This window comes from Neophocaena asiaeorientalis, unplaced genomic scaffold (assembly GCF_003031525.2).
Source record: "Neophocaena asiaeorientalis asiaeorientalis breed wild unplaced genomic scaffold, Neophocaena_asiaeorientalis_V1.1 scaffold268, whole genome shotgun sequence".
Taxonomy (NCBI): Eukaryota; Metazoa; Chordata; class Mammalia; order Artiodactyla; family Phocoenidae; genus Neophocaena; species Neophocaena asiaeorientalis.
The window spans coordinates 12,299,964-12,322,413 of NW_020173979.1; the positions used below are offsets into that span (position 1 = coordinate 12,299,964).

General features: G+C 37.0%; 1 protein-coding gene across 2 annotated transcripts in view; it reads right to left on the minus strand.

The window, feature by feature from the left end:
* GABRG2 (gamma-aminobutyric acid type A receptor subunit gamma2) overlaps nt 1-22,450 on the minus strand; it is a 117,770-nt gene that overhangs the window by 92,986 nt on the left and 2,334 nt on the right. The window lies entirely within an intron of this gene.

A 22,450-nucleotide genomic window follows, 5' to 3' on the forward strand; every position in this document is an offset into this window, starting at 1 on the left:
TGGTCAGGGAACTAGATCCCACATGCTTGCTGCAACTAAGAGTTTGCATGTCACAACTAAGGAGCCCACATGCCACAACTAAGACGCTGGAAAGCTGCAACTAATTTCCTACTTTAGTTCTTCTGACTCTGAAGCTCTCTGTTGTAAATTAGATGATTAATTTTAATTTTCATCTTTACATTTTTATGCATGATTTGAATTTATGCATGATTACAAACATGTAATGAGTTCATGTTTATAATCAGAAACAAAAATCAATTTTATTTAAGAATAAAGAAGCTTTTAAAAACAAACAAATACTGAAGAGATGTGCAGTGAGAGATTGCTCGCAATTAGAAGATTTTACTTGAATTTTGGTACATATTTTGGATATTTGTCACTGTGAAGATTAATCATGCAGTTTATACAATTTTAATCCAGGTATTTCATATTTTCACGGATTCAATAAGCTATGAGTTTTGTAGGAAGAAAAATCTAGTCACTGTACTCTCCTAGGGTAGTATATGAAAAAAGAATTGGGACAAAGAATCTGTGACTGTACATTCATCAGAAAAATAAGATCATCTAAAACAAATGGCTGCTCAAGCTCATTTTCCCTTAGGACAATACATTAGTTTATGCCTGAGTTCAATAAAAGTAAGGCCCCTTCAGCACAAAGTTAATAACATTCAAATTTCATAAACTTGCCATTGCAGATACCAATGATTTGATCTCCCCACACTGAGGAATAGAAGCAGAGCTTGTAATTTAACTTAATGGATGTGTTCAGCTGCCTCACTTAAACTCTTTCATGACTTGGAAAGCAATGCACACTGCAAGGGTAAGGCATAAGCTAGTTCATTTCAAAGAATGTCTTCCAGGCACAGCAAAAGGTGGACTTTGGTATAAAGTATCGGAACAGCTATGCTAGGTGAGTATATATCCTCGGAGGGCACAGGGGACTTACAATCTGATCACGGGAGGAGGAGACTTCCTCTGTACTGTCCTGGAGGACCAGGGATTCCTGAGAAACACTGTGGTTTAGTGAGTAGGAGCATTGGGGCACAAGTTACTCTTTCATACACAGCCTTTAGTGGCCTATGGGATTCTATTATCTCCTATTAAGGACATGTAAGAACCTGTGCAGAACTTGTTGGGAAGGGTGCTCTACGCACAGGTGAGTATGTCAGCGTGTACATGCACAGAGGGTAGAGGGCAGGGGGGGTAAATTCTAACTATCGATTGTGGGTGCATTATTTTGCCTACAATGATCCCCTTAGCTCACACCTCGTTCAATTTTTTTTTAATTTATTTATTTATTTTTTTGCATTACGCGGGCCTCTCACTGCTGTGGCCTCTCCCGCTGCGGAGCACAGGCTCCGGACGCGCAGGCCCAGCGGCCATGGCTCACGGGCCCAGCCGCTTCGCGGCAAGAGGGATCCTCCCGGACCGGGGCACGAAGCCCCCTCGTTCAATTTTTTGATAATTAGGTCAACAGCTGTTGCTAAGTGTGTTTATTTGACTGAGTCAATTATCAGATTATATATTCCTATGTATGAAAAGCAAACAGTTTATTAGCAATCGCCAATGACCCGTATCAAATCAATTTCTCTGGGGGTTTATTAGCTAAGATGAATTTTTTTTGCAAGTATCAAAACATTCAAACTAAATTGGGAGGGATATATAACTTTAAAGCTTAATGTAGGATAAGCCTCATGGTGCTTTGATTCAGCTTCTCAACTATGGATTTAAAAACTCAGACTCTTGGGCTTCCCTGGTGGCGCAGTGGTTGAGAGTCCGCCTGCCGATGCAGGGAACGCGGGTTCGTGCCCCGGTCCGCGAGGATCCCACATGCCGCGGAGCGGCTGGGCCCGTGAGCCATGGCCGTTGGGCCTGCGCGTCCGGAGCCTGTGCTCCGCAGCGGGAGAGACCACAAGAGTGAGAGGCCCACGTACAGCAAAAAAGAAAAAAAAACCCTCAGACTCTTTCTGTCTCATCCTTCTGTCCTCCATGCTATCACCCTCAACCCAAAGATGGCTTAAATGTACAGTCACAAGATGCTAGCAACAACTCCTTACCTCTATGCTTCCTTGTTTATATCCATGAAAACAGAGATAAACTCTTCCAGTTTACTTTTCTAAAAGTCCCCAGAGGGTCTCATTTTGTGAATCACTGGCCTGAATACATATGAATTCATACATATGAAGCCATGTCTATAGCTAGAGGGTGGGACTCTGTTCATTATTTTAGTATAATTATATATCCTACCACTAGTGTCAAAGATGAAATCGACATCCCCAAAAGCATGTGGACTTCACAGAGAGCAAATGAAAACTGGGATATTTAAGATAAGGAGGGAAAATGTGGAGAAGAGAACCACAGCAGTCACTAGGAACAAAGGGTGTAAATAGGAAAAAAACATATCAGGTCATGTTCTAGGCATATCATTGAAGACCATTTTCCTACAGTTAGTGCCCTCACTGCATTTGCTGTTGCTGTTGTTGTGTATTTGTTTTAACTCACTCATAAATAAAAGTGGGAGAATGTGGAGCGGCTAGCATTCATACACTGCTGGAAGGAAAACATTTTGGCATTATATTCTATTGATGAACACCTGTGTATCCTATTAACCAGCAAGCGCATCCCTAGATTTACTCCGAAAAGAAATGCACGCACACATCTACCCCAAGACATGTACAAGAATGTTCACAGTTGCATTATTGGGAATACAAATCTATGTAACCTAAATCAATAGTAGAATGAATAAATAAATTATGGCATATTTACATAATGAAACACTATACAACAATACAAACTAGTGAACTACCACTACGTGCAGCAAAATAAATCTGAAAAATAAGCATTTGAGCAAAAGATGCAACACATACACCCAAGACACACACTCACACATATGCTGTGTTTCTGTTTGTATAAAATTTAGTATCAGGTAAAATTCAACTATGGAGGTCAAAGTCAGAACAGTGATTACTTTGAGGGAGAAGAAAGTAGATAGAAATCAGGAGGGAGTTGAGGATGTCTTCTGGGGTGTTGGCAATATTTATTTCCAGAAATGGTGGGTGGTAACATGAGATTTTATTTCAATTAATGACGATGCACTGGTCTATATTTATTTACTTATGTACTTTATATACATTTTATTTCACAATAACAACAAAAACAGTGTTTAAAATTTTGGTTTAGACTTGAATGTTAAAAGAAAAATAATAGGCAAGAAATATGTCTTCAACAAGAAATATCTGTCTTCAACAGTGTTGTTTCCCAAAACTTTGCAAGTGTCTGGTGCTTGACAAAACACCCAATCAATACTTTCTCAAAATACTGAATGAATCAGTGAGAGTATAGACTATTTTTAAACGTTCAGTGTTTGTGAAACTTAACTTGGTAAAACTCACTCTTTACAAATGTGCATATGTCACAGTTATAGGTAATATTAAAATGAACTGCCTATATAAAATGCCATCTGGCAATTGTCATCACTTTCTTCATTAAATGCTATCGATTCCTTGTATATGAAAACTCAAATAACATATATTGAAAATATTGATATTTAGGGAGGTTAAAAAGGAAATAAGGCCAAGGTTAACCCAAGAAAGCAATTCTAAAGTCATGTTAACTGTCTACGGCTGTCAGAATAAAAATTAAAGTGTTGATGCTAAATTGTGGTAAGAAAGACATATCAATGGATACAGGAATTCTTATGTCATAAATAATAATACATTTTGGTAATGACAATAATGATTGTTCAACTGACACATTCTTAATTTATTCCTTTACTTATAAAGCACTTTTATGTGATAATTTACAAAATGATAAAAAATAATAATCTCAGAGAGCGGCCAAGATGGCAGAGTAGAAATACCCTGGGCTCACCTCCTCTCACGAGCACACCAAGATCGTAACTATCTGCAGAACAACCATCGATGAAAAAGGCTGGAACCTACCAGAAAAGACCTTCTCCAACTAAAGACATAAAGAAGGAACCACAATGAGGTCGGGGGGAGGACTCGCATATTGCGAGTCATAATCAAATCATACAAATCATATACATAATCCAAATACATAATCCAAATCCAAATACATAATACAAATCATATACATAATCAAATCATAATCAAATCATATACCCCCTAGCTGGGCGACCCACGAAGTGGAGAAAAATTATATTGCAGAGGTTCTTCCACAGAAGTGAGAGTTCTGAGCCCCACGTCAGGCTCCCCAGCCCAGGGGTCTGGTAGCTGGAAGATGAGCCCCCGGAGCATTTGGCTTTGAAAGCCAGCAGGGCTTTGCAGGAGCCCCACGAGACTGGGGGAAACAGAGACTTTACTCTTAAAGGTGCGCACTAAACCTGACGCACACTGAGACCCAGGACAGAAGCAGTCATTTGAGAGCACTGTGGGCCAGACCTAACCTGCTGGTCTTGGAAAGTCTCCTGGGGGGAAGGGGGTGCTACGGCTCACCCTGGGGACATAGACACTGACATCAGATGTACTGGGGAACACAGCAGCTGCCATAGCTCATTGGCACCAAGACCTGGCCCTACCCAGGAACCTGTAAGTGCCAGGGCTGTAATGCCTCAGGCCAAACAACTAACTGGGTGGGAACACAGCCCCACCAGTGGCAGACAGGCTACCTAAAGACTAAAGAGCCCACATCCACCTCTAGACACGCCCCCTAGACATGGGCACAGGTCACTAGAGGGCCAAGACCCAGCTCTACCCACCAATGGGCAGGCGCTGGCACCTCCTGCCAGGAAGCCTGCACAAGCCTCTAGATCAACCTTACCTGCCAGGGGGCAGACACCAGAAGTAAGAAAATTATGATCCTACAATACAGTTCAGACCCTACCCTGGGACCAGCTGGGCCCTGGCTCTGCCCACTAGCAGGCCAACGCAACCTTCAGGACACCCCAGCAGTGTGTCAGAAACCGCACCCACTACCATAGATCTGAAATGAGCTCTGGGACCCCTGGGCCCTGCAGCCAGATTCCAGAAACCAGCTCTGCCTGCCAGTAGTCCAGCACTAACCCCAGGACCTGGCTTCACCTGCCAGTGGGTAGGCAATGGCCCCAGAATCTCTGGCACCCTGACTCTGCCTACCAGTGAGCCAGAACTAGCCCTGTGGCCCCCTAGGGGTCCTCAATCAGCCACCACGTGACCAGGCCCCACTAAACAGCAGCCAGCAGCATCCACGCAAGGCAGGGCCTGGCAACCAACCAGACTAGGGACCAACCAAGCCTACAAGACAGCCCACATAGTCAGCCTGCCACAATAGAAGGACCCAAGCAGCCCTCTTAGGGGGAACCACCAGAGCGTATAGTTTGGGTGCTGAGAGGGGAGTGTACTGCTAGGACTCATAGGACGCCTCCTACAGAAACATAACTAATCTACCACAGACATAAAAATACAAATAGCAACTTAGACAAAATGAGACATCAGAGGAACATATTCCAGATGAAGGAATAAGACAAAACCCCAGAAGAAGAAGCGAAGTGGAGATAGGCAGTCTACCTGAGAAAGTGTTCAGAGTAATGATCTAAAGATGATCAAAGGTTCCAAAAAATTACACACATTCAAGTTACCAATTCTCAACCTGTCTAAAAACCAAATACCCCTTCAAACAGATACAGTCCACCCTATTCTATTTAAATATTTTTCTGTTTTATTTTATAGAAATTATTTTGCTGAATTCACAAACGGAATTTGATTTAAGAAGAACTTTTTGTCCTGTGATGTATTCTGGTTACTTTTTTTTTTTCCTTTTAAGGACTGCATATTAAAGTTAATTCTGTGCATAGCATGCCTAGATACTGAATTCAGGAGTTCAGTCACATTGAGTTTTTGTGCACAGAGAGATTTGACCTTTGGCTCTTTACTAAAGATTTAGGGAAAAACAGGATTAACACTGTAAAAGTTTCCTAACGTAATCAATCTTGTACTTTTTGTATGTTTTTTATATACATGTATATTTAATAAGCACAAGCTTGGTTGTATTTTTTACAATTCAGTTAATAGGAAAATGTTTTGTTAAAAAGGCTACAGTTGGAATTGAACAAAGCAGAAACGAAACTGAGAACTGTGTTATTTTGTGATTAAAAGGAGCAGGTATCTAAAGAAAAAAAAAAAGATGATCAAAGAACTCAGGAAGAGAATGGATGCATAGAGCGGTAAGTTAGCTTTTAACAAAGAGTTAGAAAATATGCAGAACAAACAGAGATGAAGACTACAATAACTGAAATGAAAAATACACTAGAAGGAAAAATAATATTCGCAATGTTTTGCTTGTGTACACTCTGCCACAGGTAGGAAGTGGTAAAGTGTACATGGTTTCAAAATCTGAATTATCCTGGGGAAACTGAGACAACTTATCTTGTACACTGTACACCAAAGTAGAATTTTTAGAAGGCAGTTACCTGAATTGGGGCCCCAAGTATGCTGGTCTCATGCAGTAATTTTTTTTTCTACAAGATAACAGAACTTAGATACTGTACTTGCATTGTTGTTGAACTATTACAACACGGTGACAAACTAGCCAGCACAGCTTTGGGGGCTGCTCTCTCTCACTCTAGAAACACAAATGAAGTTTGCATATCTTGCTATCTATCTATCTACTTATTTATTTATGGCTGTGTTGGGTCTTCGGTGCTGAGTGCTGGCTTTCTCTAGTTGCAGCAAGCGGGGCTACACTTTGTTGCAATGCGCAGGCCTCTCATTATGGTGGCTTTTTTTGTTGCCTTCATGGGCTCTAGGTGCACGGGCTTCAGTAGTTGTGGCACATGGGCTCAGTAGTTCTGGCTCGTGGGCTCTAGAGCGCAGGCTCTGTAGCTGTGGCGCACGGGCTTAGTTGCTCCGCGGCATGTGGGATCTTTCCGGACCAGGGCTCAAACCTGTGTCTCCTGCATTGGCAGATGGATTCTTAACCACTAAGCCATCAGGGAAGCCCTCTTGCTACTTTCTGACTATTGACATCCAAGACCAATTTTAACCACAGAAGATATGCAAAACATAAAGCTACTGTCAGAGAAGAATATAATTATTTACCATTGAGAAATAGTCCAAAAAGGAAATACTTTGAATTTCTTCATTTATATGATTACTATCATTCACTAAGAATGTACAATGTCCAGCACACACTGAATGTCTGATGCTGGATACAGACCAGCTGTTCTTACCCTGGCTGCATGTTAAAATTACCTAGAGGGCTTTTAAAAAAAATAATAATACCAGGGCTTCCCTGGTGGCGCAGTGATCGAGAGTCCGCCTGCCGATGCAGGGGACACGGGATCGTGCCCCGGTCTGGGAAGATCCCACGTGAGAGGCCCGTGTACCACAAAAAAAAAAAAAAATTCCAGTGCTGAAGGCTTACCTCTTAAGTTACTAATTTAATTAGACTAGGATTAGACCAAGCCATTGATATTCAGCTAAATCTAAGGTGTAGCCAGGATGAAGAGTTACTGCAAGAGAACATGACTCAGTTGCTTGAACTTTCTTTTCTGAATAAATAGCACGTTGGTAACTGCTCTCAAGCGAGTCAAATAAATGTCACTTACTATGGTGTTTCAAGGTATACTGGAAATTCAAATTAGCATCATTTGCAATTAAGAGCCTATGTCCTATTAAGATAACTTCATATCAGTGCTTCCCAAAGTCTGGGACACCTGATGCTAGTACCCAAGACAATTTTAAGTGTCACATATGCATAGCATTAAAACACATTGAAATTCATAATTAGAAAGTTTTTCTCTTTTAAATTTTCTTTCCGCTCATCCAATCATATTAAAGACAAAGTCTTAGTTACAACCATGTTCTCCAATTTGCTAACCTACTTTCTAAAGAAGAACAACAACAAACTTAGCACCTCTGGTAGACAATGATGTATAACTGAAACTTGATAACATTGTTCTGGCTTCACTGTATTTACTTTGCAGTTTTCTTCTGTTATGAAAAATGAAACTGATTTTCTGGGCTTAATTACTTTTAAGTTTATTAAATAAAATAATTAGATTTAAAAGACATTGGCTGGGACTTCCCTGGCAGTCCAGTGGTGAAGACTACTCCATGCTTCCACTGCAGGGGTCATGGGTTCGATCCCTGGCCAGGGAACTAAGATCCCACACATGCTGCATGGCACGGCCAAAAAAACTAATTAATTAAAAAAAAAAGACATTGGTTTATGAAAAATATTAAGTAAAAAAAATAACCAAGTGTCACTTGGATGTGGCAAAAATCATGAAGGTGGTTGAATCTGGGGAACAATGCCTTGTGAATTTAGATTCCTCATTCCTTCAGTTAATCAGCCTGTATATGAGACTCTTTTGTTCAAGTACAGTTGCAGATGGAAAGATGTGCAAAGTACAATGCTGATATCAAAACACCTCTCATCTATTTGGAGAGACAAACAAATATCTGAAGAGCTAGAAAAAAGGCAACACTTATTAACAGCACAAGGCAATAAGAAAAACATTGTCACATGGTAGAACGTGACTAATCTGTTTGCCAGCACCTCCAACTTGATATGAATGAAGGTTATTTCTATCAGCATGCCTCTGTAATCAGTTCCAAAACTCAACTTCTATGGTAAGAATAATATTTTTCTCTAGAGCATAAAACGTTTTGGGGAAATTATAAAACTTTTCATTCCTCTTCGAGCAAAATAGAAGGTAATATATATATAAACATGCAAAATTGTCCACTTATTTACAAGGGAGCAACAGGTGGGTAAGAGAACAAATGTGTATTTTCTCATAGTCCATGAACAAGAGGTCAAACTGTTCCAAATTTAGTATAAAGGTCATCGAGAGCCAGTTTAAAAAAGTGAAGCCTGATTATATTACATGCAATATCAACATATATTCAGATGTATATTCAAGTGTATCAAACTCAAGTGAACTTTAGATGTATTGAAAATTCATATCACTATAGTCTGTTCTATCATAGCAAGAAATGAAATATTCTCATTTTGCTAATATACAGATGTTTGAAACTATGGAACAAATTTGTTCAGGTGGCTGACTGAATTTTCATTTTCATGTAGGAATTTTATCAATATGTGTCCATCTGAGTGACCATGATTCTGGGAATTTTTCTTTCTCTACATTTTTTCTTTTCTTTTCCCTTGTTTCTTTTCTAGAAGATCATGCTGTAGTCTTTAAGTTCAAGTCATACAAATTTGACATTTGTTCCTGTGGTGTGGCCACTTTTAGAAGATTATTCTTAAGTTTTCATTATTTGACTCTTCCTGGATAAAACATTTTCTGAAAATCAGTGTGTTATCAATCACTTGAAAAAGTAAATCAAGTCTTATGTTTCAGTTTTGTTGCTCTCATTTTGCTTCCTCCTCATTCCCTCTACCTTCATTATATCAATAGTCCATCTTTATCTCTACATAAATTTACATAACTTAGAATTATGAATACTCCAGATCATAGAAGTTGTGTATTTATTCACTCACTTGTATTATTCACAGATATCTCCTATGAGCTAAACACCATTCTCAGCACTTGGAATTATTACTTTTTTTTCCTATGAAAATATGGTAGATGTTTTTTAAAAAGTTCTGTGCTGGCAGTGAACATAAGTAAGTATTCTATGATGTATTTTAGAAAGTCCAAAATTACTTTTGTTCTTAGAATTCTGGAACAATGTAAAAAAACAAATCCCAATGGATTTGAAATCATCTTAACTTCACCCAAAGTTTAAGGGTGTTTTAAATCAGCATGCTGGTTTCATAAAAAAACTAAAAGTTTGTATAATAGAAAAAAGGTCAGTTTGTGTCATTCATATTTTTGCAAATTTAGATCCCTGTCACACTATAGCTTAAATGCTTTAAATGATAAAGAATTCATATTACAAAGAAAATACCTTAAGGAAATAACAACTTACTGTCTTTTCTCAGTAGTATATTTTTACCTTTTTCATGAGACTGCAAACCTATTGCACAAATTAAAAAAGGAGCTCCCACAGAATCCATGCTTCTCCCTGCATCTTCCCTATCATTATTCTTTCCACTCTTTCCAATATCCTCAGGTACATGATCACAAGTAATATCAAAGCAGATCTCATAACCATTAAGAAACTTCTGATTGGGCTTCCCTGGTGGCGCAGTGGTTGAGAGTCCACCTGCCGATGCAGGGGACGCGGGTTCGTGCCCCAGTCTGGAAAGATCCCACATGCCGTGGAGAGGATGGGCCCGTGAGCCATGGCCGCTGGGCTTGCGCGTCCGGAGCCTGTGCTCCGCAACGGCAGAGGCCACAACAGTGAGAGGCCCGCGTACCGCAAAAAAAAAAAAAAAAAAGAATAAAACTGATGGTATTATTATATGAAGTATTTCCCAGAATTCAAAATATTCACTATGGCCTCAAAGTTGTACCATAGGAAGCAGCTTTCTGACTCCCAAATCCTATATCCTGACTTTTTCATCCATGATCACTGTCCTCCAGCCATGTGGGCTAATTTTAGTTCCTAAACCACACCAAGTTTTTTTCTCCATTCAGGGCCCTTGCAATCTGCTGTTACCTATAATGAGAGAGGTCTTCCCTTCAAACTTTTCATGGCTGAATTTTTTTAATACTCTTATAATCTCAACTTCTTATCCATTACTCAGAGTGGCCTTTCCTGAGTATTCTATCTAAAACAATTTTTTCTTTTCTCCATCATAGCACACCTTTTAGTTATTCAACATTTACCACAATTTGAAATTTGTTTGTTTACTATCTGCCTGTCCCTAGACTGCAATGTCTAAGAGGATTAAGAAGATGTCTGTATTTCTTCTTGTTTTATCTCCAGTCCCTAGTACAGTGCCAAACAAGTATTAGGAACGCAATACCTATTTATTTATGGCAGAAAGGCAGGGGACCTTCATAGGAAATTTGTCTTCCTTCATAGGAAGGAGGAAATTTGTCTACTTTGCATTTATTTTCATTCTGCATTTAACATAGTGCTTGAAAGCTCAACAAGAGTCAAATGATATCCCATGTTAGCCAGTTTCAAGGGGAAAATGGACAGAACCACATGGATATGTGGATTTAAAAAATGGTTGAGTGTAAAATGTCTATCTAGTTACACAAATTTACTTAGATCAGAGGCAATAAGTGAAACAAATCAATATATATGTAGGATATTGTCTATAAGAATATATATAAAAGTATGGTTATAATATATGACATATATAATGTAGTATTATGTTTTTAAAAGCATGTCTTTATTCTAAAATATACATTCCACAAGTGCAAGGACTGTGTTTGCCTTGTTCAATGCTATAGCTTCTTGCATGTTGCATAGTGCCAGGAACACAGTCACTGGGGATTAAACAAAATGTGATTCACAAGATAGCAAGTCAGAAGGACACTACTGAGGTCACCTGAGTCAGTGTATAACCGCTATCTTGAAACTTCTGCTTTATGTACATCTTCATTTTTCTGAAATATTTCATTGATACTTAAACATCTATTAAGAATGTGGTTGGGAGATTACTTATAGTCTGAAGTCAAGAAGAAGGCAGGTGCATAGAAGGGTGATTAATTGGAAAGGGCAGAAGAAAACCTCCAAGTGTGATGGAAACCAATATATATTGGAAACTAATATATGTATGTATATATACATATGGGTGGTGGTGATAGTGGTGTACACATTTGGAAAAGATTTTACCTAACTCTACACTTAAACTCTCAACAGTTACTGAATCTAAATTATGTCCTTATTTAGGAAAATATTTGTTAGGAAAAAAGTCTCTCTGCTATGTGGTGAATAAATCAGAAGGTAGCAAAACCGGCATCAGAAAGGTACTTTAGGTGGCTGATGCAGTAACCTAGGTGACAGAGGATGTTGAATTTCACTCTATTATCAGATCCATAAGGCACACACAAAAAATGAAGACTCAGTTATGACCTTGAATAGAAAAATATCAGTTCTCTCTTTTTTGCATATAGTTAAAGAAGCTGTCTTCAGGAAGAAGTCCCACGTGTCACCACATATTTTATTGTTATTGGGACCTAATCCACACGTGTTAGGAATTTTATCAAGTTTTTAGTATTGATCTAAAATGAATGAACAGTATAGTCATTCCAGAAACTTATGGACCTTTATCCAATTTTCTCATCTTACACAAATTAAGACAGGGGACTAGAGAATTACTGAATTTTTATTAAGAAACCCCTCTCCTGGACTTTACCCAAATTTAGCGTTTAACAGGGGTGGAGAGACTATTTGTGTCTCTAGGAATATCCCCAGGAAATAAATAATGACCCTGAGGTAGTAACAAAAACAAAAACAACATGTAAGAGAAGTTTACTATGTGCCATGTACTATGTATTATGTCAATTGCTACTCAAAAGTAGCTTTTGAAGAATTATTATCTTCCTTTTTTTATATGAAGACACTAAGGATGAATGTAGTTAATAAATTTACTGAGGGCCATCAAGTAGTAAATGTCAAGGGTAGAAATATGAATCCTGGTCAAGTATGGCTCCATAGCTTATGCTCTTAAGGACTACACGATTCTGTAGGATTTGTTTGGGTTTTTTTGTTTTGGTCACCAGCCATATATGCTGAACTTAGAGTGAGGCACTATGGAAAAGATTCTTTTTTCCTTTTTTTTAAAATTTATTTATTTATATTTTTTTGGCTGTGTTGGGTCTTCATTGCTGAGCATGGGCTTTCTCTAGTTGTGGCGAGCGGGGGCTACTCTTCATTGCGGTGTGCAGGCTTCTCATTGTGGTGGCTTGTCTTTGTTGCATAGCACAGGCTCTAGGCGCATGTGCTTCAGTAGTTGTGGCACGTGGGCTCAGTAGTTGTAGCTCGCAGGCTGTAGAGCGCAGGCTCAGTAGTTGTGGCACATGGGCTCAGTTGCTCCGCGGCATGTGGGATATTCTCGGACCAGGGCTCGAACCCGTGTCCCCTGCATTGGCAGGCGGATTCTTAACCACTGTGCCACCAGGGAAGTACCTTTTTTTCCTTTTTTAAGAGAAGATAAATTTCAGGGAAAAGGAGATGCAGCTTTTATTATTTAATTAAACAGTAATTATTGAACATCTATTAGAAGCAAGACACTTCTCTAAAAGCCTGGAGTATAACAGTGGAAGAAGCAGCATCTCTGCTCTCATTAATCCTGGATTCTAGCTGAAGAAGACAGAAAATAATAAATCAGTAAGCTACATAATAAAAATTTTTCTACTTAATTACTGAAGACTAAGGAAAGGTAAAACACAGAAGAGAATAAGTGGAATTGTGAGTATAGGGTTGAGGGACATGTGCAGTATTACACTGAGTAATCAGCGTAGGCAACGAGAAGGCAATATTTGAGCAAAGATTTGAAGAAGGTGAATTAACTAGTGGATATCAGGAAGAAATGAATTGCATGGGTAACGTAATATTAAGTATACTTTCCCCATTGTTATCATAACTGATGTCCCAGCACTGAGAAAAATAAGTGAGAAGTGTTATATTCTCATTTAACACAAATGTGGTAGGCTGCCAAGAAGAGGCAGAACTTGCTAGAGTAGGCCAAAAACCAGTCCTGGGTTCTTTTTCCTTCACCCACTTTGGGGCTGTAAAATAGGAGTCTAAGGATTCAATAAGAGAGCAGTTCTTATGGAAAAAGTTTATTGGCCTAAGTGTAGAAAGAATGGTGCAGTTTCATATCCCCTCCTCACAGTGATACATGTTCCACCTCTACCTCAAGGCAACTAGAAAACAAAGTCAAGAAACCCACTCATTGATGTCTACCATTTAGGGGAGACTAACAGGGGTAATTGCTATCTCTACCCAAAACAGAAAACGTACATATCTTCTTCTTAATGCTGTTTGAACACAGGGTAGATAGAGAATTCTTAGCAAAATTTGGCCTGTGGTCTCTAATTTAAGCAGTCCAAATGACTAATGTAGCCTGACTTTTTCCTGGAAAAGTCTAAAGGTGATAGGCTGGCTTGAACTATCCCAATAGTGAATCTGAGTGAGAAAAAGACCTTCACTTTCTGAAGCTGACAAGCAATTTTCCTGAGTTTGTTTTTCATTCATTCATTCCTCCTGAGCTAAATGGATGCCAGAAAAACAGTCTATTTGGCAAGAAAATGCTAGTAGAAAGTCAGGGTAGATGTGTCTTTAGAGTGGAGCTGAGGGCCTGTCATAAAACATCAAGCCCTCATACAGCATGACCCATGTCAGGGAACAGTGCAATTCTAAAGGTCCCCAGGAGGAGGAAGGAGGAAGAGGGTTAGCTCCATAGAATCCATCCAACCCCCCATGAAAGAATGACTAAACATTTAGGCATTTTTCACCCAGAGAGTACAATAAGATCTTTCCGCAAAGGTAACTGCCCTTCCTCCCTCCACTCTAATCTTGAAAAAGCCAAAAGCAGCATAATAAAAAGAGAAGAGGAGCCTAACAAAAAAATGAAGAAATAGTGTCAGGCAGGCAGCAGAAATCTTAGGTCAGGGCTGATCAGAGAACAGAAAAAAATTTAAAGTGAGTGAGAGTTTGAAGAATCAATTTAGATGAGACTTTAATACCTGAAAATGAGATCATTATAAACTCTAAAATGAATGGAAAATTCACTGCTTTTACGTTAGGTATTGTCCAGGTGTGGGGAAGAGAGATTCAATAGATGACGTTTAAAGAGAATCATAATTTCTAGACCATAGCTATCTAAATCCAGCATTTTCAATAAATCAGTTACTGGAAAATTCAGGCATATTTTAAGTATCATTTCATAATAGAAGGCATAAAATTAAAGATTTTTAAATTAATAACATTTAAACATGGCTGTATTTCTGTTATCATTCACTCTCCACATTTTTAGGGGTGAACATTACATACTACAATATACCAATATCAATTAAATGTCTTACAGATATAAAACAAATGGTGCTTATAGGGTTAAGGGACTCCCCAAAGATAATTTAGTTTATAAATTATACCATACACAAAAATAAACTCCAAGTGTATAAAAAACCTAAATGTAAGACCAAATACTATAAAACTCTTAGAGGAAAACATAGGCAGAGCAATCTGACATAAGTTGCAGCAATATCTTTTTCGATCCATCTCCTAGAGTAATGAAAATAAAAACAAAAATAAACAAATGGGACCTAATGAAACTCAAAAACTTTTGCACAGCAAAGGAAACCACAAACAAAATGAAGAGACAACCTACAGAATGGGAGAAAATATTTGCTAATGATGCGACCAACAAGGGATTAATCTCTAAAATATACAAACAGCTCATGCCGCTCAAAATCAAAAAAACAAACAATGCAATAAAAAAAGCGGACAGAAGACCTAAATAGACATTTTTCCAAAGAAGTTATACAGATGGCCAAGAGGCACATGAAAAATTCTCAACATCGCCAATTATTGGAGAAATGCAAATCAAAACCATCAATACAATGAGATATCACCTCACACCGGTCAGAATGGCCATCATCAAAAAATCAACAAACAATAAATGATCTAGAGGGTGTGGAGAAAAGGGAACCTTCCCACACTGTTGGTGGGAATGTAAATTGGTGCAGCCACTATGGAGAACAGTATGGAGGTTCCTAAAAACTAAAAACACAACTACCTTATGATCTAGCAGTCCCACTCCTGGGCATGTATCTGGAAAAAACATGGTTTGAAAGGATATGTGCACCCCCGTGTTCATTGCAGCACTGTTTACAATAGCCAAGACACCGAAGCAACTTAAATGTCCACTGACAGATGAATGGATAAAGGAGATGTGGTACATATATACAATGGAATATTACTCAGCCATTAAAAAAATGAAATAATGGTATTTATAGCAACATATATGGACTTGGAGATTATCATACTAAGCAAAGTAAATCAGACAAAGACAAATATCATATGCTATTATATGCAGAATCTAAAAACAAATAATACAAATGAACTTATTTACAAAAAAAAGACTCACAGACTTAGAGAACAAAGTTATGGCTACCAGGGGGGAAGGGTGGGGGGAGGGATAGATAGGGAGTTTGGGATTGACACGTACACACTGCTATATTTAAAATAGATAACAAACAAGGACCTACTGCATGACACAGGGAACTCTGCTCAATATTCTATAATAACCCAAATGGGAAAAGAATTTGAAGAATAGATACTTATATATGTATAACTAAATCACTCTGCTGTACACCTAAAACTAACATAACATTGTTAATCAATAATACTCCAATATAAAACAAAATAAAAAGTAAAAAAATAAATAAAATAATGAAAAATTTACCTGGATGTAGAATAAACTAAAAGTGTCTAAATTTTTATAATTTCTAATAACTTGATTAATAAAGTATGGGTTTATGAAGGTTATGAAGTAATTATTTAAATAATTTAAGTAATTAATTAAATACTTTGTTGTGGAATTTAATGAAGAATAATCAATTTCAAATGTACACTTTTTTAAAATTCAAAAATTTTTTCTGAAAACTGTTGAATTTTAAAATTTAAGAATTAATTTAAAAATAAAGAATGCAAATTTTTATTAATAAAGTTAAGTTAAAATGAGGTAATTTAGTTAAATGATAATTTTTACCTGGAATCACTGAGATGTTGTTATTGACTTTAAAAATTATCACTTTAAGTTTTCCCTCTAAGAAATACTAAGGAAAATTACTTTTCTATTAAAAACAGGAAATATCTGAATACTACCTCAGATTTAAAGTAACTTGTTTGTTCTTTCTTTTGGAATAATTTAAGAATATATATTTACTCAATCTCTTTAATATAATGGGAAAAGTATTCTTTTCTGAGATTAAAAAGGGCATTATCCAAAGCTACAGATTTGTGTGTATGTGTATGAGTATAGGACACTTTGCTTTTAGAACGATGATTATTTGAAAGGAACTAAATACACACTTGCTAATTCTAAGAATAAGATAAAGGGGGATACTGGAAGACAATAGGTAAAATAGATTTTTAAAAAAAAACAGTTGATAATTTATTAACATATAATTACTAGCATCTATTCTCTTGCTGAAAGATTATAATTTATCAATATTGAAAAGTCACTGCGGGAGTTCCCTGGTAGCCTAACAGTTAGGATTCGAAGCTTTCACTGCAGTGGCCTGGGTTCAATCCCTGGTCGGGGAACTGAGATCCCACAAGGTGTCGGGTCTCCTTCTGTACACATTTTTATAGGTCATACACAGTGCATTTTGCATGTAATTCTAAAATCCCCAAAATGTTCACTGTATTTTTCTTATCGTATTATATCCAAGTCTGAAATTAACTGATATTCACAACTGGTATTTATATTTAAGATGGTCATGTGTTTTTCCCCCTCTTTGTAGTTGACTATTTATATTGGATTGACAAAGAATCAGAGAAGATGTCTCAGTTGGAGGTGGTGGTAGCAAAACAGATCTACTTTTATGCATATATAACTTGAAGACCTACTGGATGGGGAGTGAGTGGAGCAAAAGCCCATCAACTGGCCATTGGTTAGTAAATTTAGTTTGTGTTAAAATAATGTCATAAATGATGTGTTACTTTATTTAATTATCCTTAATATAGTTCTTGTCTATTACATAATTTTTTAAATAGTAAAGAAAAATAGTTTTCAGAACATTAAAAAAATTTTCACCACTTTTCTTCCCCGAAAATACCATTCATTTTTCAAGTGACAACCTCTTCAACCGAGGGCAAAAAATCCAGCAAAGACTATTATAACCAAGAAAAGAATGTTGAAATATTAAAACTGACCAATTAGATGATTGTAGATCAGTTTCAGCTAGTTTGTGGATCTCACTCAGTTTCTCTAGCCTATGCTTTCATCAAGTTAGAAAGCTGATATATTCTCTCATAGCACCATATGACTTTCCTGTGTAGCATTTACCTGAGTTAAAACTTAATAATTATTTGTATATTGGTTTGATCATTGCCTGCCACCCCGTGAGACTGCAAACTCCATTATGGCGGACATCAAGACTTTTGTCCCATAAGTATATACCCAGTTCCTAGAACAGACCTGGCTGCAATACTATTCCTTTAATGAATTAAGAATTAATTCATTTCTACAGTTTATATCTAGAGTTTTTCCCTCACTTATGGTATTTCAAATGTGTTTTCAAAAGCAGTTTATATAAAGGGACTGTTAACCTGCACAAAAGATCATAAATAAGAGTAAGTCATTTATTTCTTCCTACCAAGATAACACTGAAAAGTTATATTCAGTTTGTTTTGGCCATTTTATTTAAATATGCCTAAATAAATTATAGAACTTGATATTTATCTGTCTCACCACATAGACTTTGGTTCTACTACTATACTTGAGTTCATGGCAGGGTTTCAATTATTACAAAGGACCTTTGCTTAAAAAGCATTCTTTATTTTCCTCACTATGTTATTTGGTATTCAGATGGTTTTCTTTATGAATTGGTGGAGAATGTAATATCAGCACTATTTACTTTGCATTTACATGGTACTTTATCTATAGAGTTCCATAATTTTTATAATAATATAGAATTATTACCATATTTTGCCCTCTTATTTCATAATACAGTGGGGTTTAATATGATTTTGAGTTAAATTTTATCTAAGCCACAAATGTATAACTTAAAAGGAGGTTTTTATTTCCTTTTAAAAGATGTGCATTCTCTAGAATATGGAAGAAATGAATAGCAAATAACTTTCCCAATAAAGCAAACTGGAGAAGCCTTTTACACCTCAAAACAATCCAAGTATTTTCTTACTTTTACGAAGAAAAAGGGTGACTATTGTTGAGTGGTGTGGTGTATTGCACTAGGAATATGGCTGGGGAAGTCTCAACCCTTGCTCTACAGCCAACATTCAAGAAGACTTGGACAAGGGGCTTCCCTGGTGGCGCAGTGGTTGGGAGTCCGCCTGCCGATGCAGGGGACACGGGTTTGTGCCCCGGTCTGGGAAGATCCCACATGCCGCGGAGCGGCTGCGCCCGTGAGCCATGGCCGCTGAGCCTGCGCGTCCGAAGCCTGTGCTCCGCAACGGGAGAGGCCACAACAGTGAAAGGCCCGAGTACCACAAAAAAAAAAAAATGCTTGGACAAGGTAAAATGTTATCTTCCTCATCTAACTTACAAAGCTATAGAGAGAATAAAAGTGTGCACGAAAACATTCTCAGGAAGAAAAAAAGCCTTAATTTGTAGAAAGTGTAACTTTTTATTCCTCTAGAAGTTAAAACTTAAGCACTTTGATATTAAGTTTTCACATGCCACAGTTAATCGAGCTGTTGCTCGAGGTGATTAAAAAGGTCAACTTTAATATCTATATATTGAAGATAGAGATATCCAGATATTGAAACAGTAACATTATTTCTACTTTAATATTCAGTATGGTTGCCTCAATATAGAATTTCTGTAGGAAAACTATGGGACAACATTGAGCAAATTAGCCTATACATTTTCTCAGGGGAGGACAAAGTCTCTTTGAAAATGGGATGACAAGCAGTAGTTAAATTTCTGGGTCATGAATGAATTGCAGATTAAACTATGCTTTATTTTCACATAACCATTAAAAAAATATACTTTCTTAATGTATTTTTCCCCAGGGACTAAATAATATCATTTAACATGTTATTTAACTCATGAAACAACTGAAGAGTGGATTATTTCTAAGCATATCTGTTCAGAGCTTTCAATCAAAATTGTGAGGTAAATTTAAAAATGGAGTGAGTGATGGTACTGAGGACCTCAAACCACACTACTATATAGATTCAACATTTTAATTTATTCAGTGGGCTGATTGGATGTAAGGTATCTATTCTAACTTCTATTATATGAAGGTGAAATCAGATAATTATAAAAACTAAAACTGATTGGTATCTTAATAATCTAGTCTAGTTACTACACTTATGAGCAAACAGTACTGGTGAAATGAAACTGATCGAAAAATTCAGAAGGAATAAAACAAAACAGAAAACACAAAATAAAACTCAGAAGTCATTAGTGACAGATCTAAAATATAATCAGTTATCATTATCTTGTATGTATGTATACATTTTACAATATTTTTTCAGAGAACTCCATTTTTTTTTTATACAGAAAATGTGTATTTAGCAAAAGATACACTGAGATCAGAGTGGCTATGGCCCAAGAGACAAGGGAGGGAGGTGAAAGGCCTTCTGAGATCCTGCTATGGGAGAAGGGGTCTGGGGCAAAGTGGTGAAAGGACTGGGTAAGTGCTGAGTTGTAGGGGGAGGGGTGCTACAGAAGGGAGAAAGCTCCAGCTGCATCAACACTGTTGGCAGGTCATGCGTGGAACTCAACAGTGACTCGCTGCAAACTATGATATAAATGTATATACCTATAGGACTCTATTTCTATCCACATACATAATTATCATTATTTGATGTTACTTCTAATTATCTGTTGCCTTTAAACAAGTCATTTAATCTCTCTATAATCTTGGTTTCCAAGTCTGTCAAATGTGGTTGACAACTGTCGCAGATTGTAGTAAAAATTGTGTGTGTGTGTGTATATGTTATGTATAATATAATTATATTTTATGCATTTAAAATATATAACTTTTGTATATGTTAATTAAAATCTATTATATGTTAATATTTATATATTTAAAAAATTTGATTCAGTGTATGTATATACATGACACAAATAGATTGGAAAATCTGAAAATATCGTATTGTGACTATATGGTTTCTGACTTTGAAGATGTCACATGGATCTCTTCTAACCCAGTAGCAGAGGATGAATTCTTTCTTTCACATTTACCTGAATAGGTAATGTGCCCATCCCAAATGAAATCCTGAATTTTTAAATTGTTCTGATACCTGGGTGGTCAAACAATTCCTGACCTGCACTAATTATAACTTTTTACCAATCTTCTGTGATCACTGAATTCAGCAGAAGTACTTTAGATGACCATGTAGGGGAGGAAAAATAATTTTCCTTCTACTCTTCTAGGTTCTTGGTTGAGACATCCTTGTAATAAAAAGATTCACAAGAGGAAAAGAAAAAAAATACAGAAAAGTAATAACTTGTATATTTCCTGTATACATGGGAGATACCCAGAAAGCTGAGTAAGTCCTTCAAATGGCCCAAGCCATCATCTTAAATACCATCTCCAGCTAAAGACAAAAGATGTTGGGAGGAGGGGAAGCCAGTTACGGAAGGTTATTAAGTAAAGCACAGTCAACAAGGGGATGGTTGTTAGGCAGATTTAAGTCCCTGCCTTCACCATTGGTAAGTTTCTAGGTATTTAGCCAAACTCTTCTTTCTGGTACAGGGAGGGAGAGACCCTTAAAAATGGAGATTTCCATTATAAATGTGAATGCCTCTTACAAAAGGGTAACTTCCACTCAGTTTTAAGCTTCACCTGTATCTGCTGTTTCTTAAAAATAATCAGCCTTAAATAATCCTTACGCCAAAGAGGCATATTTTGGGTTGGCAAATTCTGCTCCCCTTCAACAAGTATATGTCATTCCAATAAAGCCTACTTGTACTTAAGCTGTGGAAAGTCTGCCTTGGAATGACTACGAAGTTATGATGGTGAGAAGCAGCCACAGCCCTAGTAAAATAATATTTACAACAAAGATAAAGTCTCTAAAGTCAGTCTTAACATTCTTCCAGTTTGAGCAGAAATCCTTGATATGAAGCAAATTTTAAAATATGGAGAACGGAGACCTCTACCACTAAATATTCTGTAATTCAATCATTTTGAGATTAGGTATTCTAAACTGAGCCTAGGATATCAGAGACACTTATGTAACGAATTTAAATTAAAAGCTAATTTTTAAATTCCTGCCTACAATCCAGATATTTTGTCTAGAGGGTAGTGGGCAGCTGGATTCTGGGAAATACTGGGTGATATATATTTTTCTTTTTTTTCCAGATAGATGTTTGCCTCAGCGTAGACTATTTGAAATGTTATGTCTATAAGCAATTAAATATGCTGAAGAAGTGATTTCATTTTTCTTTTTCTCATAAAACCAAGTGGAGAATTTGGAAGGATAGTAAATAACAAGCTTGTATGGTTCAAGAATCATACAAGTTTAGCAAGTTTCCCAGACCATTTCTATGATAGCATTGTATATAAGATATGTGGCAGTTTAGATAGTTTTGAGTTTCAGAAATTAACTATCCCACATATAAGAAGAGATATTAGCTATTAACATCCTCACTTCAATGCTTCATATTCCTCTTTGTTTTACGTTTGTAGAGATACAATCTAATGAATTTAGTCATTTTAATGAGAGTGAAAAATATTCTTTTGAGTTATGTAAATGAAAAGTCATTTAAATGTTTCTTTTTTAAAAAAAACTTCCCCTCAAGTTTCTAGGTAGTTCTACTACCACTGTTTACCCAAAAAACCTTTTTCAAACTGCTCCCAGAATCCCACATTTTTCTAGTCACTTGTCTTTCTTCAAGATCAGCTTCAGAGATCAAAGCTCCTATTTTCATCCAACTCTATTCAGCCATTCAAATGGCTTTTTTTTTTTAATGGGATTGCAGCAAACTGAAACTC